At 36.2% G+C, this 4,843-nt stretch overlaps 1 pseudogene; it reads left to right on the top strand.

Moving 5' to 3' along the window:
* The first annotated feature begins 1,190 nt into the window (after positions 1 to 1,190).
* On the top strand, positions 1,191 to 3,796 carry LOC100619554 (DNA endonuclease RBBP8-like; annotated as a pseudogene).
* The last annotated feature ends 1,047 nt before the right edge of the window (positions 3,797 to 4,843 follow it).

The following is a 4,843-nucleotide window of genomic DNA, read 5'->3' as shown; positions in this document are numbered from 1 at the left end:
TAATACTCAAGTTTTCTATGACGGTTTTGCTTAAATTCTTTTCTTCTAATCAGCATTTTTGTTTTCACAACTATTTGTATACATTATTTATTCTTCCATTATATTGTAAGTTCCTTGAGTACAGGGACTTTCTAGTTTTCTTATCTTTATAGTCCCAACATCTAGAAAATATATTTCACTTAAAAGATGCTCAAAAAACATTTGGGTTCTTTTAATTGAATTTAAAGCACAAATATTAGAACACATGAGATTGCTATTCTTTATGAGAATGTAACTTGGCAAACACATATTTTAAAAATTGTAATGCAAAGAACACTAGGCTAAGCATAAATAGGCTAAGGCTCTAAAGACCCTAGTTTTGTCTTAGCTGGTAATTGGATGTATGTTATTGGTTTAATTATATAATCTAATATGACATAAGCTTTTTTTTTTAATCCCTTACCTTCCATCTTGGAGTTTATTGGCTCCAAGGCAGAAGAGTGGTAAGGGCTAGGCAATGGGGGTCAAGTGACTTGCCCAGGGTCACACAGCTAGGAAGTCACTGAGGCCAGATTTGAACCTAGGACCTCCCATCTCTAGGCCTGGTTCTCAATCCAGTGAGCTACCTAAGCTGCCCCCTACAAGCTTTTTTAAGGGACTCTATGATTTTTTTTTCTCTCATCTTTGTATCCTTAGTCCTTACACATTGTAGGCACCAGAACAGTAATGAGAGTAGGTAGAATTGAACTTTTCCTTGAAATTCTGAAATTCAAGGGTGCATATTTCCTTTCACATTAGCCATCCCTCTTGTCATCTCTATGCCTCATAGTCTTCTTCTGTTAAATTCTGTGGCCCATGCTGTTAGAGTGTCTAAGCAAATGGTGATTGCCAAACCCCTAACAAGGGATCCCTAAGAATTGTGAAATTATGTATATATATATATGTATATATATAAAATATGATTTACTTAATGAAAGTCATCCATAGCAAAATTAAAAATAATTCTAGTACTCAGAGGAATCCTTGTGAATTGTGAGCTCCTTGTGCTCATGGGTCTATTCTGCTAACTTCCATGTAAGACCTTTTCCCAATATTACTCTCCATATCTCCTCATACTCCCATCCACATTAACATTAGACTTCAAAATTTCTAATTACTGCTCAGCTAGGCTCTTCAGAAATTTTGTCCCATCCCAGGGACATCCAAACAAGATGAATGTTCCTGCAAGTAGTTGTGGAAGTCCCAGCTCTGCAGAAACAGTCAGTGACTTTAAAGATCTCTGGGCAAAACTGAAGGAATGTCATGACAAAGAAGTATGAGCCTTATAGAGCAAAGTAACCAAGCTGAAAAAGGAAAGGATTTTAGATGCACAAAGATTGGAAGAGTTTTTTACTAAAAATCAACAACTGAGAGAGCAACAGAAAGATCTTCATGACACCATTAAAGTTTTGGAAGATCGGTTAAGAGCAGGGTTGTGTGACCGTTGTGCAGTGACTGAAGAACACATGAGGAAAAAACAACAAGAATTTGAAAATATTCAGCAACAAAATCTTAAACTTATCACTAAACTTATGAATGATAAGAATGCCTTACAAGAAGAAAACAAAAAACTTTCAGAGCAACTACATCAGAAAATTGAAAAGAAACAGCATCAAGTAGAAGAGCCTGAGGAGGAAATTATTCCTGATTCACCTATATTGATTTTCTCATTTCCTGGTCTTAAAGGACTACTACGAAGAAAGAAGGAGAACCCACAAATCTGATACATAGAGTGAGCAAAGACTGATTTGGAGCACCCTCTGTGTACAAATGAATTTGCAAAAGGTCTAAAGTTTTCAACTCATCTGCAGCAAAACCACTATGAAAATGAAATTCTTGTAGCAGACACTTGCGATCAAACATTAACAACTATGACGAATACCCAAGAAACCAACAATTATCCCATTGAAAAGACATCTTTTAATTTAGCTGCTGTTGTTGCTGAAACACTCGGACTTGATGTTCAAGAAGAATCTGACTCTCAAAATTCTTTGAATTCTCTCAATGAAGACCTGCATCATCAGCAGGAAGCAGAGCCAAAGAAATAAACCTTTCAAGAACCCACAAAAAATATCAAATATGGTTTAAGATTTTCAGATTCTTCTCCAAGGACTCCACCAGAAGTTGACTGGATTGCTCAGGCATCTTCTCCTGTTTTTGGGGCTGCTTCTACTCTGAAAAATGGCTTAAGCACAAGCTTGCCCACTTCTCTTTTAGAGGCTGGAAAAAAGTTGCATCTCAAAACAAACCATTTCAGCAATAATTGTAATTCTAGGCCACAAAAACCTAGATCAAAACCTGAAGACACCAGCCTTGTTACATGCCTTAATCTTGGTTCTCAATCAAGCACTGTAATTGATCATTCTTCTTCCATTAAACAAGTATTTGTGAGAAAGAATATAGATTAATCAATAAGTACAAAAGTTGGAACTGATACAAAAGATGAAACTATTGAAAAAAGTGATTGTTTTATGCCATTGAAACCATTGGGAGGCAGAGGAACCAAAAGAAAGAAGACTGAAGAAGAAACTGAACATTGCCTCCAAACCTTTTTTGATAAAGAAAATGCTTTTCCTTTCTGAGGGGATAGTTATCCTTCTGTCAATGGAGACTCTGTCAAGGATAAGCCCCTGGATCTATCTGATAGATTTTCAGTTATCCACCATCAAGAAAAAAGCCAAGGGAATGAGGTTACTGGTGGTTATGAGCCAATAAAAATGAAAGGCAGGATGGGACTTGGAGATTGTGAACTTATCTCAGTTCTTCAATTAAATCCTTGTAGAGTAACTAAAGCACAAACTTTGTAAGATAATCAAGATAAATCATCCTTAGAAAATATCCAGTGGAGTATAGATCCAGCAGCAGATCTTTCTCAATATAAAATGGATATTACTGTAAATGATACAAAGGATGGTAGTCAATCAAGATTAGGAGGTGAGACTATGGACATGGATTGTACGTTGATTAGTGAAACTGTGCTTTTAAAAATTAAGAAGCAAGAGCAGAAGGAAGAGAAAAGTCCAAAGCAAGAAAGAAAAATGAATGATAGCTTAGCTGAATTGTTTGATCAGACAACACATGAAGAATATGAATCCTATTTGGCAAATTCTTCTCCACTATGTGAGCAAGAAGAACATCTCCATGTAGAAGATGATGAATTATCAGTTGCTACAAAGAAACTAAACAGTCATGAAGATATACCTGATAAAGTCTGTTTGACTTTTTGTTTAAAAGCATTTGTGGAGCCTTACTTTAAAGATGATGAAAGAAACCATATTACAAAATTTCCCTCACATTGAGGTAGTATGGAAAAAAGAAGAGAGGAGAAAATTACTTGGACACACATGTAAAGAATGTGAAATTTATTATGCAGATATTCCAGAAGAAGAAAGAGAAAAGAAGCTAGCCTCCTGTTCAAGACACTGATTCCGCTATATTCCTCCTAACACACCTGAACATTTCTGGGAAGTTGGGTTTCCTTCAACTCAGACTTGTGTGGACAGAGGGTACATTAAGGAAGACCTTGATCCTTGTCCACATCCCAAAAGGCAGCAACCTTACAATGCAATGTTTTCTCCAAAAGGCAAAGAACAGAAGACATAGATATTGAGGAAGTTTCAAAAGGTGCCAGAACAAAATCCCTCATTTATTTATACTTAATGTTGGAATAAAAAAAAATTGATTTCTTCCTCTTTCAAATCAGCTACAACCTGATTTATATCTCATTTAAATACAATATATTTCAGGAAATATTATTTAAAATAATTGAGTACATTTATTGTGCTTGTGCATTTTTTCTTGATTTTACACCTTTGAAACAATGGGGGTTCTTCCATTTTGCACTGTGTAACTTAAAGGAGTAGATTTTATCCTTTTTTTTGTAACATCTAAATATAATTAAAATTGTGATAGAAAAAATAATAATTTATATATATATGGAAATGGATATGCTATTTATCTTGCATCTATATTGATAAGGTAGATAATCAAGAAAGAACTGGATAGCCTAAACTAATAAAGATATAGAATAGCTTGAAACCTTGGAGAATGGTCAGGATTAATCTCAGCAGGATGAGTAACCATGGAATGAAGTTCCTGCATTCATGGGGTACCTAAAGACTCTGGTCCCACCAGCTAGCTCTCATGAGAAAGATGTGTCCTTGTTTCACAGAAACAGTCTTCCCATATACCCTATCTCCATTAAGATGAGTTGTTTGGCAACTGTTTGCTATTATCATTTAACTTTGATAGGTACTTTTTGTATTCCAAAGCCTGTGAACATGATTACTTTGCTTGTTTATCATGTTAAAGAATGTATTTTTCTGCCCCAAGATAGGTACCAAAGAGTCTTTGTTGCCCCTTATACCTAGAAATCCATCACAAACCCCCCCATTCCCTGGAACTCTCTCCCCAACTGATGTCCAGATCCCTTCTTGAACCAGCCCCTTCCAGCCTCTTTCCCCACTTCCCATTATTAGCAAAATATTTAATCAGTTTATTGCCATCTTTCAGCTGAGCTCTTCTGATGATAGGCAGGGAACTTTAAGTGTGTGTGTGTGTGTATGTGTGTATGACCTTGCTTAATAAAGATCATCTTGATGTTAAAGGCATTGTATCATTCAGATATTCAACCCGTCATGGGAAGAGAGACTTTATTCTAGTAAGGCTCCTGCTTTGCACAGGGTCTCTCAGATAATCATCTAGAGGAAAGAGGGAAGAAGGTCTCTTGGGGGGCAGGGGCTGTGCCTTTCATTGTGCTCCTGGATGTTTGTTCTGTCTGGGGGAAGAAAGACCTAAATTCCATAGAGTTCTTGCCTCAGTTTAC

Source organism: Monodelphis domestica, chromosome 3 (assembly GCF_027887165.1).
Source record: "Monodelphis domestica isolate mMonDom1 chromosome 3, mMonDom1.pri, whole genome shotgun sequence".
In the NCBI taxonomy this organism is placed as follows: domain Eukaryota; kingdom Metazoa; phylum Chordata; class Mammalia; order Didelphimorphia; family Didelphidae; genus Monodelphis; species Monodelphis domestica.
The sequence above is the reverse complement of the archived record's forward strand: the minus strand, read 5'-3'. Positions and strand labels throughout refer to the sequence as shown.